The sequence below is a fragment of the Carcharhinus amblyrhynchos genome, chromosome 28 (assembly GCF_965287045.1).
Source record: "Carcharhinus amblyrhynchos chromosome 28, sCarAmb.v2.hapA, whole genome shotgun sequence".
Classification (NCBI taxonomy): Eukaryota; Metazoa; Chordata; class Chondrichthyes; order Carcharhiniformes; family Carcharhinidae; genus Carcharhinus; species Carcharhinus amblyrhynchos.
This window is the reverse complement of record NC_137351.1, coordinates 10,316,789-10,331,887: the sequence shown is the minus strand read 5'-3', so window position 1 is coordinate 10,331,887 and position 15,099 is coordinate 10,316,789.

The following is a 15,099-nucleotide window of genomic DNA, read 5'->3' as shown; positions in this document are numbered from 1 at the left end:
ATCTAAGCTCAGTCATTCGGGGTGACCACATGAGTGAGACACTACATGTTGCCACTAGGGGCTCAAACACATCCTAACAAATAGTACATCCTTCCAGGAAAGGGTGGGACAATGTTGGCAATGCAGGAATACATCAGCAGTATTTGTCAGACTCAGAGAAGGTCAATTGTTCTATCAGTTTGGGAAATGCCAGAGGCCATCGTTACTCATGCAGCCACCATGTGCTACTGTGGTTTCTGTACTATATTAAACCCTGGTTCGACTTTCTGTTCTCATGCCAGCCAAGCTCATCTTTGTAGCTAATTATAAACATACTCACTGTTTGGAAAACTCCACATTCATGTTTTCAGACAAAACAGAAAACCGCCGGCTCAGATCCACCCCAAATTTCGGATACATTCAAAATCTGGGATGTGCGTATTTCAGATCAGCGACGTGGAGCTTGAGTCTTGGCTGAAGTTCCTCTTATTTGAGAACTTAGCCGAGCACAGACTCTCTCACCATCCAGCAGAGGCCTGGACCAGCCAGGTAAAGACCCCAGCCTTTTTGAAAGCTGTCCTACCATTGTTAGCACTGCTGCCTCACAGTGCCAGGGTCCCGGGTTCAATTCCTGGCATGGGTCACTGTCTGTGCAGAGCCTGCACTTTCTCTCTGTGTCTGTGTAGGCATCCTCCGGGTGCTCCGGTTTCCTTCCACAGTCCGAAAGACGTGCTGGTTAGGGTGCATTGGCCGTGCGAAATTCTCCCTCAGTGTACCCTAACAGACACTGGAGTGTGACGACTCGGGGGCTTTCGCAGTAACTTTATTACAGTGTTAATGTAACAGGAATTGAACACAGGTCCCTTGCATGGTGAGGCAGCAGTGCTAACCACTGTACCACCTTGAGTGTAAGAGATTGACGGGTAATCTAACTGGGCTGTTTAAAGTGTTTAAAAATAACATGCTAGATTTTTAGAAGTCATAAAAACTGTAGAATTCCTATACAGTGCAGAAGGAGGCCATTCAGCCCATTGAGCATGCACTGACAACAATCCCAGCTCCATGACCCCACATATTTATCCTAGTTAGTCCCCCTGACACCAAGGGACAATTCAGCATGGCTAATCTACCTATTCTGCGCATCGTTGGGCTGTGAGGGGAAACGGGAGCACCTGGAGAAAACCCAGGTAGACACAGGGAGAACATGCAGACTCTGCACAGACAGTGACCCTAAAACTGGAACTTGACCATTTTGGAGTGAAATCAGGAAATATTTTTCCACTCACAGATTAGAAAATGTTTGGAAATTTTACCTCTTAACAGAGGCAACTGGAGCTTAAACCGAACCAGATAGATTGTTTTTCCATCAGGAGGAGGGGGTGGAGGGTATGAGATATGGAATAAAGAGGGGAAAGTGGATTTGAAATTAGATCAAGTCATGGACAGGCATGAGGGGTTGAATGGCTTCCTCCTATTCTCATACACAGTGGCCACCCAGGTTTATTATCGTGACATCCAGGGACATCACCATGGCACCCAAGATCATAACCATAGCACCCAGGGTCATCACCATGGCACCCAAGATCATAACCATAGCACCCAGGGTCATCACCATGGCACCCAAGATCATAACCATAGCACCCAGGGTCATCACCATGGCACCCAAGATCATAACCATAGCACCCAGGGTCATCAACATGGCACCCAAGGTCATACCATAACACCCAGTGTCATCACAATGGCATCCAGGTTCATTGCCATGGCAACCCATTCCATTTCATTCCAGTGTCCTTGTTATAATGGGGCCCAGTGAGCTGCCAGGATGAGGAACATGTATTCCGCAATCCTGCTTTTCCAGTGAGAACCATTCTTGGCAAGGAGTTCATCTTGGAGAACAGATTCTGGCTTTGATGGCTGGAAAATTATGAGTTGTGTTTGTGTGTTGTGCTGCCTGTGAGGGAGCTCGGAGAGGATTTGCATCTATCTATAGTGTCTTTCACGCCGTCCCAAAGCACTTGCACTGGCGTTGCGTCCCACTGGAGAGACAGACCAGTGGAATCTTTCCTGAGAGGTTCTGTGCTGTAAGTACGCCAAACAGATTGGACGATGCACATGGTGATACTCATCCAATTAACCTGATAGGATTTGACTGCAGGAAGGAGCCAGCTGTATCGTCCTGCCCTTACCCACCACTAACTACCCTCCTGCCCCTTCCACCACCCTCACCTTCCCCATCCTGCCCATCTGACTTGCCCTCTCCAAATCCTCTCCTTTCCCCCTTTGCCCATCCTCGCTTCCCCCTTCCTGCCTTTTCCTCTTCTACCCATTCTTTGGGTGCCTGATGTGGAGAGGTTATAGAATTTTGTCTGTTCAGAGCCAATGGGGAAAAGTTTCACTCATTAACTTTCAAGAAAATGTATTGAACAAGACAGACCAAATCCTCTGAGGGATTAAAGGATTACTTCAACTTCTGGTCTCACCCAACTCCAATAACACACAACACAGGATAGGGTCTTGTAACTGCCAATGTTCTGGAATTGAAGCGCATTGGGGCACCTAACTGATCGTAACTGGGTTTCATTGCAGTATAGGCAGATCACAGAAACATCCCATGGGGCATCGAAGGGTTCGCCCAGCGATGGGCAGGACTGCATCCATCTTGTTGAGTTGGCCAGATGATCGAGTCTGCGATGACAAGCTGAGCCAAAAGAAGAGTGTGGCCACAACTGAATTGTGCCCTCAGTTGGGCTGTTCTAGACTGACTGCATAGCGTTGTGTTGAACTGGACAAGTCTGGACTAGGTTGGGCTAGACTTTTGATTTGATTTATTATTGTCACGTGTATTAGTATTCAGCGAAAAGTTTTGCTTATTGTGCACTATACAGACAAAGCATACCATTCATAGACCACATAGAGGAGAAGGAAAAGGAGGCAGTGCAGAATAAAACGTTACAATCATAGATAGGGTGTAGAGAAAGATCAACTTAATGGGAGGTAACTCCATTCAAAAGTCAGATGGCAGCAGGGAAGAAGCTTTTCTTGAGTTGGTGACCTCAGATTTTTGTATCTCGGACTGGACTGGACAGGATTGGGCTGTTTTGGACTGGAGTGGACTGGACAGAATAAAAACCAGGTGGGGCTTGTGGTCCTGTGCAGTGACCATTGCTGGGAAACCTGTGTATGAGACAGTGCAGTGAGGTGACAACAAACTGCCCTGAGTAATGAAAGAAAAAGATTGCATTTATATAGTGCCCTTCACATCTTCAGCATGTCCCAAAGCACAGTCTGGCCAATGAAGCTGCAATCTGGAAATGGGTGCAGTGAACAAGGGGGCAGTTGGGATCTCTGTGTCATTACCAGCACACTGCATGAGGAATACAACCAAGGCCATTAACTCCCATAAACCTCCAGCTTTCACGCTTATCGGAGAAGGTCTCATGCTGCAGTAGATAGACTCCCTGGATTGGGATTTTACAGCCTCACTCGACCCAAGACTGGACAACCCCAACCGAGGTCAATGGACATTTCCATTATCCACCCCTCGCCCATTCCAATTCCATTTCGGACGGGGTGGAAGAGTCCGGCAGCCGGCTCTGAGCCAGTATGGCAGGTTCAAGTCCTGCTCCAGGTTGGTTAGCAACATGTAAATCCCTCCAATAAACCTGATAGTGATTGGGAAAAGTGGGAGAGTTTCCTGGTCACCTACGCTGCAGAAGGCAAGGGCAAACCACCATGGAGCAAGGTGGGTGGGAATCCACGGTTATCAATACATTCTCGAGGGGCTGTTCAAACTGAGAGAAAGAACAAGAGCGAGGGAGGGAGAGAGACAGAGTGAGAGAGAGCGAGGGCGGGAGAGAGAAAGCACTACAAATGAGGACAGTCATTAGATTCAACAAAGTCAATAATCTCAGTAAGGGAAGGTTCCATGCCTTGGTTTTAACGTCACCAAACAACTTGAGTTCAATTATCAACCATTCTTGACACTGACTCTTACAATTCCAGATTTATTTACTGAATTTAAATTGCTGCAGCTGCTGTGGTGATATTCAAACCCATGTCCCCAGAGGATTATCCTGGAGCCTCAGGATTACTCGTCAGCAGCATTACCGCCACACCACCATCTGCCTAGACTACGTGCTCAGCTATCCGGGATGGGACTTGAACCAAATCCTTCAGATTTGGAGGCGTGTGAGCGAAAGCTAACAGCAGGTTAAGTGGCCTTAGTCCCAGATGACCATAAGCCGCGCCCCCCTTTTAAGGGGGAGATTGACTGGTGGTGATTGAACCTGAGGGTCCCATACCTCAGGGAAGAGGCAGGGATGAGAGAGAGCAAGAGAGCGAGAATGAGAGAGAGAGCATGAGCGAGAGAGAGCTCTCGCTCTCGCTCTGTCTTCATGAGTAACCTAGGCTGAACCTGCGTTGTTGGCATGGCTTGGTATCACTAATCAGTCATCCAGCCAACTGAGCTAAGCTAACCCACTAGGAGCTCAGTGGTAGACCAATGAGTCTCAGTTGCTCAGTTGGCTGGATTTGATTTGATTTATTATTGTCACGTGTACTAACATACAGTGAAAGGTATTGTTTCTTGTGTGCTATACAGGCAAACATACTGTTCATAGAGAAGGAAAGGAGCGAGTGCAGAATGTACCGTTACAGTCATAGCTAGGGTGTGGAGAAAGATCAACTTAATGCAAGGTAGGTCCATTCAAAAGTCTGACGGCAGCAGGGAAGAAGCTGTTCTTGAGTCGGTTGGTACGTGACCTCAGACTTTTGTATCTTTTTCTCGATGGAAGAAGGTGGAAGAGAGAATGTCCGGGATGCATGGGGTCCTTAATTGTGCCGGCTGCTTTGCCGAGGCAGCGGTAAGTGTAGACAGAGTCAATGGATGGGAGGCTGGTTTGTGTGATGGATTGGGCTACATTCACAACCTTTTGTAGTTCCCTGCAGCCTTGGGCAGAGCAGGAGCCCACACCAAGCTGTGATACAACCAGAAAGAATACTTTCTATGGTGCATCTGTAAAAGTTGGTGAGAGGCATAGCTGACATGCCAAATTTCCTTAGTCTTCTGAGAAAGTAGAGGCATTTGTAGACGGCTGGTTTGTGATGTGGAGTGACACTGACTGTGTGGGTTCTCCCTGTGGGGGCCAGTGATGTGTGTGGGGTTTGGATGGCAGTGACCTGGATGCCGGAAGGTCTTTTCCGCGATCTCCCCGCGATGTGCGCATGTGTGGGTTCCCGCTCCATCCTGCCGACTGCACCCCTTGGGTGGGGGCCCTGGCCAGGGAACAGACGATGTCGCCTCTGCTCCATGGCATCTAGCAGGTGCCTCCCCACCCTCCCCCAAAACGTTTAATGAGATTCACGACTGTGCCCTCTGCATTGCTCAGAGTGCGGAGATTCGGGTGAGAAGCTGACCTGTCAAAACTGTCGCAATCTAGAACAGTTTTGCCACCAATTTGCCCCCTAGGATTCTATCATTTTAATAGGTCTGAGGATTGGGAGCAGAATTCGTTAAAGAATGACAAAAGGACTGATTAAGAAGGGGAAAATATAGTACAAAAGTAAGGGAACATAAAGATTGACACTTAGAATCTATAGATGTGTGAAGAGAAAGAGATTGATGAAGACAAATGTAGGCCCCTACAGACAGAAACAGGAGAATGTATAATGGGGGGCAAAGAAATGGCCAAGCAACTGAATATATACTTCACAAAACAAGACACAATTCAGATGCCAGAAATATTGGAGAATGCAAGATCTAGTGAGAGAGAAGAACTGAGGGAGATCAGTATTAGTAGAGAAATGATCCTAGGAAAATTGATGAGATTGAAGGCAGATAAATCCCAGGCCTGATAATCCCGGAGTGCATAAGGAAGTGGCTCTAGAAATAGTGGACACGTCGGTGGTCACCTTCCAGGTTTCTATAGTCTCTGGAACAGTCCCTGCAGATTGGAGGGTACCAAATGTCACTTCAATATTCAAAGAGGGAGATAGAGAGGAAACAGGGAATTACAGACCAGTAAACTTAACATCGGTAGTGGGAAAAGTTCTCAAATCCGATGTCAAGGATTTTATAACGGAGCCTTTAGAAAGCAGTCACAGACAGAGTCAGCATGGATTTATGAAGGGAAATCATGCTTGACAAATCTGTTGGAATTCTTTGAAGATGTAACTAGTAGAGTTGACAAGGGGGAGGTCAGTTGATGTGGTATATTTGGACTTTCAGAAAGCATTTGACAAAGTCCCGCACAAGAGATTATTGTGCGAGATAAAAATGCATAGGATTAGAGGGTGTGTATTGAGATGGATAGAATATTGGTTGGCAGAGAGGAAACAAAGAGTAGGGATTAATGGGTGCTTTTCAAATTGGCAGGCAGTAACTAATGGGGTGTCATAGGGATCCCAGCTATTCACAATATATATTAATGATTTGGATGAGGGAGCAAAATATAACATCTCAAAGTTTGCAGATGATATCAAGTTGGGTGGGAGGGTGAAGTGTGATGAGGATGCAGAGGTCCTTCAGCATGATCTGGACAGGTTGGGTGAGTGGGTAAATCAATGGCAGATGTAGTATAATTTGGATAAGTGTGAGGCTATTCACTTTGGAAGCAAAGATAAGAAGGTAGATTACTACCTGAATGGCTGTAAATTGGGAGAGGGGAGTGTGCAGCGGGACCTGGGTGTCCTTGTGCATCAGTCACTGAAAGTAAGCCTGCAGGTGCAGCAGGCGGTAAAGAAGGCAAGTGGCACGTTGGCTCTCATTGCAAGAGGTTTCGAGTACAGGAGCAGGGATGTGTTGCTGCAATTATACAGGGGCCTTGGTGAGGCCACACCTAGAGTGCTGTGTGCAGTTTTGGTCTCCTTTTCTCAGGAAGGATGTTTTTGCTCTTGAGGGAGTGCAGTGAAGGTTTACCAGGCTGGTTCCAGGGATGGATGAATTGATGTATGAGGAGAGATTAACTCAATTAGGATTGTTTTCACTGGAGCTCAGATGAATAAGGGGGGAATCTCATAGAGGTTTATAAAATTCTAACATGATCAGACAAGGTAGATGCAGGGAGGATGTTCCCAATGGTGGGGGGAGCCCAGAACCAGGGGGTCACAGTCTGACGATTCTGGGTAAACCATTTAGGATGGAGATGAGGAGACATTTCTTCACCCAAAGAGTGATGACCTTGTGGAATTCATTACCACAGGGAGTAGTTGATGCCAAAACATTGAATATATTCCACAATGTGGCTGGATATAACACTTGGGGTGAATGGGATCAAAGGTTACGGGGGAAAAGCAGGATTAGGCTATTGAGTTGGGTGATCACCCATGGTCGTAATGAATGGTGGAGCAGGCTAGAAGGGCCAAATGGCCTCCTCCTGCTCCTATCTTCTATGTTTCTATGTTAACAGAAATCTATCCATCTCAAGTTTTAAAAGAATGATTAATTTAGTGTTACAGCTCAGTCCCCTGGTGCCAGCTGCTCCCAACATGACCTTTTGATGCTATAAACTGCTCAGCAATCAAATAAACACTGTCCTGTTCAACACACAGTGGGAGACAGCAGATAGAGTGTGGGGATCAGCAGCTTAGAATTGGTGCTGCAAAATTCCGCTACTCTCTCCTTCCAGATTTTGTTTTTATGTTTTAAGGTTGATTTTCCTCTTTTTGGTTATTGTATTTGCCGAAAAAAACTGCAAGAAGAGCTGCAGTCACAAGCATTTCCACCAGAGGGTGCTGCAGGACCAGGAATGTGTTGAGGTTGGGACATTTCCCCTTCCTGTAACTGGAGTCATTGTTTCCCAATCTTTGACCAGATATTCTATTTTGAAAATATGAATTTGATCAGTGTTTTTGGGTCCGCACCCCACAAATCCACCTACTTCCCTTTGGGATGGGAATATCAGCAGCAATAAAGCTGATTTACAACATGGGGAGCACGGTGGCACAGTGGTTAGCGCTGCTGCCTCACAGCACGAGGGACCTGGGTTCAATTCCAACCTTGGATCACTGTCTGTGTGGAGTTTGCATGTTCTCCCCATGTTTGTGCGGGTTTCCTCCAGGTGTTCCAGTTTCCTCCCACAGTCCAAAGATGTGCGGATTAGGTTGATTGGCCATGCTAAATTGTCCCTTAGTGTCAGGGACATCAGCAGGGGTTATGAGTAGAGGACCTGTGTGTGATTGTGCTTGGTGCAGACTTGTAGAACGTAGCACAGTACAGGCCCTTCGGCCCTCGATGTTGGGCCGAGCTTTTCCGAAACCAACATCAAGCTATCCCACTCCCTATTATTCTGGAGTGCTCCATGTGCCTATCCAATAACCACTTAAAAGATCCTAGAGTGTCCGACTCCACTATCACAGCAGGCAGTGCATTCCACACCCCAACCACTCTCTGAGTAAAGAATCTATCTCAGACATTCCTCCTATATCCCCCACCATGAACCTTATAGTTACGTTCCCTAGTAACAGCTACATCCACCCGAGGAAATAGTCTCTGAAAGTCCACTCTATCTATCCCCCTCATCATCTTATAAACCTCTAAGTCGCCTCTCAACCTCCTCTGCTCTAAAGAGAAAAATCCCAGCTCCCTCAACCTTTCCTCATAAGACCTACCCTCCAAACCAGGCAGCAGCCTGGTAAATCTGCACTCTCTCCAATGCTTCCACATCCTTCTTATAGTAAGGTGGCCAGAACTGCACACAATATTCCAAATGTGGTCTCACCAAGGTCCAGTACAGTTGCAGCATAACCCCACGGCTCTTAAACTCTAACCCCCTGTTAATAAACGCTAACACACTATAAGCCTTCTTCACAGCTTTATCCACTTGAATGGCAACTTTCAGACATCTGTGGATATGAACCCCAAAGTCTCCCTGTTCCTCTACATTCCTTAGAACCCTGTCGTTGACTCTGTAGTCCACATTTAAGTTTGTCCTGCCAAAATGAATCACCTTGCACTTATCAGGGTTAAACTCCATCTGTCATTTTTTGGCCCAGCTCTGCATCCTATCAATGTCTCTTTGCAGCCTGCAAGAGCGCTCCACCTCTTCCACTACTCTACCGATCTTGGTGTCATCAGCAAATTTATTGACCCACCCTTCAGCCCCTTCTTCCAAGTCATTGATAAAAATCACAAATAGCAGAGGACCCAGCACTGACCCCTGTGGTACACCACTGGTAACTGGCCTCCAGTCTGAAAATTTTCCCTCCACCACCACCCTCAGTCTTCTATGAGACAGCCAGTTACTTATCCAATCGGCCAAATTACCCTCTATTCCACATCTCCTTACTTACTTCACGAGCTGACCATGGGGAACTTTACCAAACGCCTTATTAAAATCCATGTATACGACATCAACTGCTCTACCTTCGTCTACACACTTAGTTACCTCCTCAAAGAATTCAATCAAATTTGTGAGGCAAGACTTACCCTTCATGAATCTGTGTTGACTATCCCGGATTAATCTTTCCAAATGGTCATAAATCCTATCCCTCAGGACCTTTCCCATTAACTTACCGACCACTGAAGTAAGACTAGCTGGCCTATAATTACCAAGGTCATTGCTATTTCCTTTCTTGAACAGAGGAACAACATTTGCCACTCTCCAGTCCCCTGGCACTATTCCCATGGACAGTGAGGACCCAAAGATCAAAGCCAAAGGCTCTGCAATCTCCTCCCTGGCCTCCCAAAGAATCCTAGGACATACCCCATCTGGCCCAGGGACTTATCGACCCTCAGGTTTTTCAAAATTGCTAATACATCTTCCCTCAAAATATCTGCCTCCTCCAGCCTATCAGCCTGTATCACACTCTCATCCTCAAAAACATGGCCCCTCTCCTTGGTGAACACTGAAGAAAAGTATTCATTCATTGCCTCTCCTATCTCTTCTGACTCCATGCACAAGTTCCCACTACTATCCTTGACTGGCCCTAACCTCAGCCTGGTCATTCTTTAATTTCTCATGTAAGAGTAAAAAGCCTGGGGTTTTCCTTTACCCGACCTGCCAAGGACATCTCATGCCCCCTCCTAGCTCTCCTAAGCCCTTTTCTTAGCTCATTCCTTGCTATCTTGTAACCCTCAAGTGATCCACCTGAACCTTGTTTTCTCATCCTTACATACGCTTCCTTTTTCGTCTTGACAAGACATTCAACCTCTTTTGTGAACCATGGTTCCCTCACTCACCATTTCCTCCCTGCCTGACGAGGACATCCTTATCAAGGACACACAGTGTTTGTTCCTTGAACAAACTCCACTTTTCACTCAATGGGCTGAATGGCCTCCTTCTGCGCTGTAGGGATTCTACGGTTCCCTTGAATTCTGCTTTTATTAAAAAGTGCATTGCATTTATATAGCACCTTTCATGACATGGGGATATCCCAAAATGCTTGATGGCCAATGAAGTCCTTTCATTGTTGTAATGTGTGAAAACACCACAGCAAATGTGTGCACAGCAAGATTCCACAACAGCAATGTCATAATGACCAGATAATCTGTTTCTCTGGTGTTGAGTCAGGGATAGATTGCCTCTTAGTGTCCCAGGATATGTAGGTTAGGGGGATCCTTTTTATTCATTTGTGGGACATGGGCGTCACTGGCTGGCCAGCATTTATTGCCCATCCCTAGTTGCCCTTGAGAAGGTGGTGGTGAGCTGCCTTCTGGAATCGCTGCAGTCCAGGTGCTGTGAGTTGACCCACAATGCCATTAGGAATTCCAGGATTTTGACCCAGTGACTGAGAAGGAATGGCGATATATTTCCAGGAGGTTGAGGGGAACTTGCAGCTGGTTATATTCCCATGTATCTACTGCCCTTGTCCTTCTGGATGGAAGTGGTCATGGGTTTAGAAAGTGCTGTCTAAGGATCTTTGGTGAATTGCTGCAGTGTATTTTGTAGATAGTACACACTGCTGTTACTGAGCGTCAGTGGTGGAGGGATTGAATGTTTGTAGATGTGGTCCCAATCAAGCAGGCTGCTTTATCCTGAATAGTGTCAAGCTTCTTGAGTGTTGTTGAAGCTGCACCCATCCAGGCAAGTGGGGAGTATTCCATCACGCCCCTGACTTGTGTCTTGTAGATGGTGGACAGGTTTTGGGGAGTCAGGAGGTGAGTTACTTGCTGCAGTATTCCTAGCCTCTGACCTGCTCTTGTAGCCACTGTGTTTACGTGGTGAGTCCAGTTGAGTTTCTGGTCAATGGTAACCCCAAGGATGTTGACAGGGTAGGGGGGGGGCAGGATTCAGTGATGGTTATACCATTGAATGTCAAGGGGCATTTGTTGGAGTGTCTCTTATTGGTGTTGGTCATTGTCTGGCATTTCTGTGGCACGAATGTTACTTGCCACTTGCCAGCCCAAGCCTGGATATTATCCAGAACTTGATACATTTGAACATGGACTGCTTCAGTATCTGAGGAGTTGTGAATGGTGCTGAACATTGTACAATCATCAGCGAACATCCCCACTTCTGCTCTTATAACAGAGGGAAGGTCATTGATGAAGCAGCTGAAGATTGTTGGGCCCAGAATACTAATCCTGGGGCACTCCTGCACGGATGTCCTGGGGCTGAGATGACTGACCCTCCACAACCACAACCACCTTCCTATGTACCGGGTCTGACTCAAACCAACGGAGAGTTTGCCTCCAATACCCATTGATTCCAGTTTTGCTAGGGCTCCTTGATGCCACACTCAGTTGAACGTGACCTTGGTATCGAGGGCTGTCACTCTCACCTCACCTCTGGAATTCAGCTCTTTTGTCCATGTTTGAACCAAGGCTGTAATGAGGTCAGGAGCTGAGTGACCCTGGCCGAACCCAACCTGGGCGTCACTGAGCAGGTTATTGCTGAGCAGGTGCTGCTTGATAGCTCTGTCTATAACCTGTTCCATCACTTTACTGATGATCAAGAGTAGACTGATTTTGCAATAATTGGCTGGGTTGGATTTGTCCTGCTTTTTGTGTACAGGATATACCTGGGCAATATTCCACATTGTTGGGTAGATGCCAATGTTGTAACCGTACTGGAAGAGCTTGGCTAGGAGAGCAGCAAGTTCTGGAGCACAAGTCTTCAGTATATTGCTGGAATGTTATCAGGGCCTGTAGCCTTTGAAGTATCCAGAGCATCCAACCCTTTCTTGATACCATATGGAGTGAATCGAATTGTCTGGGGACTGGCATCTGAGATGTTGGCGACTGCTGGAGGAGGCAGAGATGGATCATCCATTTGGCACTTCTGCCTGAAGATTGCAGCAAATACTTCAGCCTTATCTTTTGCGCTGATGTGCTGGACTCCTCCATCATCGAGGACGGGGATATTTGTGGAGCCTCCTTCGCTAGTCAGTTGTTTAATTGTCCATCACGATTCTTGACTGAATGTGGAAGGACTGCAAATCTTAGATCTGATCCATGGGTTGTGGAATCGCTTAGCTCCCTCCATCGCTTGCTGTTTTTGCCGTTTGGCATGTAAGTAGTCCTGTTTGGTAGCTTCACCAGGCTGACACCTCATTTTTCAGCATGCCTGGTGCTGCTCCTGCCATGCCCTCCTGCACTCTCCAATGAACTAGGGTTGATCCCCTGACCTCTTGGTAATGGCTGAGTGGGGGATATGTTGGGTCACGAAGTTGCAGATTGTGCTGGAGTACAATTCCGCTGCTGTTGATGGCCCACAGCACCTCATGGAGGCTCAGTCGTGAGTCACTAGATCTGTTTGAAGTCTGTCCCATTTAGCACGGGTGATAGTGCCACACACAACACGATGGAGGTTATTCTCAATGTGAAGGCGCGACTTTGTCTCCACAAGGACTGTGCGGTGGTCACTCTTACCAATACTGTCATGGACAGGTACGTCTGTAGCCAGCAGGTTGGTAAGGCTGAGGTCAAGTGTGTTATTTCCCCTTGTTGGTTCCTTCACCACCTGCTGCAGACTAGCAGTTTATCCTTTAGGATCCAACCAGCTCGATCAGACGTGCTGCTGCCCAGCCACTCTTGGTGGGTGGACATTGAAATCCTCCACCCAGAGTACATTTTGCACCCGTGCCGCCCTCAGCGCTTCTTCCAAATGTTGTTCAACATGGAGGAATAACTGATTCACCAAAGGAGGACGGTACATTGTAACCAGTAAGAGGTTTCCTTGCCTGTGTTTAACCTGAAGCCACGAGACTTCCTGGGGTCTGGAGCCGATGTTAAGGACCACCAGGGCAACTCTCTCCTGACTGTATACCAGATCCCGCTGCTGGGTCTGTCCTACCATGGGACAGAACATCTCCGGGGATGGTAATGGTGGTGCCTGAGGTGTTATCTGTGGTATGGTTCAGTGAGAATGACTATGCCAGGCTGTTGTTCGACTAGTCTGTGAGACAGCTCTCCCAGTTTTGGCACTAGTTCCCAGACGTTATTAAGGAGGACTTTGCAGGGTCAGCAGGGCTGTTTGTTGTCTTTTCCAGTGCCAGGGTCGATGCCAGGTGGTCCATCCGGATTCGTTTCTTTATAGCGATTGTTACAACTGGCCTTCTCGGCCATTTCATCGGGCAGTTGAGAGTCAATCACTTTGCTGTGACTCTAGAGTCACGTGTAGGCCAAACCAGGTAAGGGTGACAGATTTCCTTCCCTAAAAAACATCGGTGAACCAGATGGGTTTTTCCAACAATCGACAATAGTTTCATGCTCATCTGTAGACTCTTAATTCCAGATATTTTTTATTGAACTCAAATTCCACTATCTGCCATAGTAGGGTTTGAACCCGGGTCGCCAGAGCATTACCTGGGTTTCTGGATTAAAGTCAACCAATAATACCACTAGGCCATCACTTCCACGATTTAACTGTGCTAAGTTGCCCTTTAGTATCCCAGGATGTGTAGGTTAGGGGGATTAGCTGTGCTAAGTTGCCCTTTAGCATCCCAGGATGTGTAGGATAGGGGGATTAGCTGTGCTAAATTGCCCTTTAGCGTCCCAGGATGTGTAGGTTAGGGGGATTAGCTGTGCTAAATTGCCCATTAGCGTCCCAGGATGTGTAGGTTAGGGGGATTAGCTGTGCTAAATTGCCCTTTAGCGTCCCAGGATGTGTAGGTTAGGGGGATTAGCTGTGCTAAATTGCCCTTTAGCGTCCCAGGATGTGTAGGTTAGGGGGATTAGCTGTGCTAAATTGCCCATTAGCGTCCCAGAATGTGTAGGTTAGGGGGATTAGCTGTGCTAAATTGCCCATTAGCGTCCCAGGATGTGTAGGTTAGGGGGATTAGCTGTGCTAAATTGCCCATTAGCGTCCCAGGATGTGTAGGTTAGGGGGATTAGCTGTGCTAAATTGCCCTTTAGCGTCCCAGGATGTGTAGGTTAGGGGGATTAGCTGTGCTAAATTGCCCATTAGCGTCCCAGGATGTGTAGGTTAGGGGGATTAGCCATGGCAAATGTAGGGATGGAATGGGTGAGAGCGCCTGGGTAAAATGCTCTATCAGAGAGTTGGTGTTGACTCAATGGGCTGAATGGCCTCTTCTGCATGTGGGGATTCTTTTCTATGATTCTGTGTTTGCAATCAAAAATAATTTATGAAATTTCTGGAGCAAGGACCAGACACAGAGAAAGAGAGATCAAACAGCACTGAGCGGAGATTCACCGGAACGGTGTCAGGGATGTGGGACTTGAGTAATCTGGGGAAACTGAAGAGAAAGGTTGTTCTTCTCAGAGCAGAGAAGCTTCAGGGGAATTTAATAGAGGCGTTCAAAATTATACAGAGGTATTGATAGAGTAAAGAAGATGGAGAGTCAAATTTACAACAAATTGTTTTTTATTTGTTCACGGGATGTAGGCATCGCTGGCTGGGTCAGCATTTATTGCCCATCCCTGAGGACGTTTAAAAGTCAACCACGTTGCTGTGGGTCTGGAGTCACAGGTAGGCCAGACCGGATAAGGACAGAAGATTTCCTTCCCTAAGGGACATTAGTGAACAATTGATTCATGGGCATCATTAGACTTTTAATTCCAGATTTTTATTGAATCCAAATGTCACCATCAGCCATGGTGGGATTCGAACCCAGAGCGTTACCCTGAGTCAGTTGGTACATGACCTCAGACTTTTGTATCTTTTTCTCGACGGAAGAAGCTGGAAGTGAGAATGTCCAGGATGCGTGGGGGCCTTGATTATG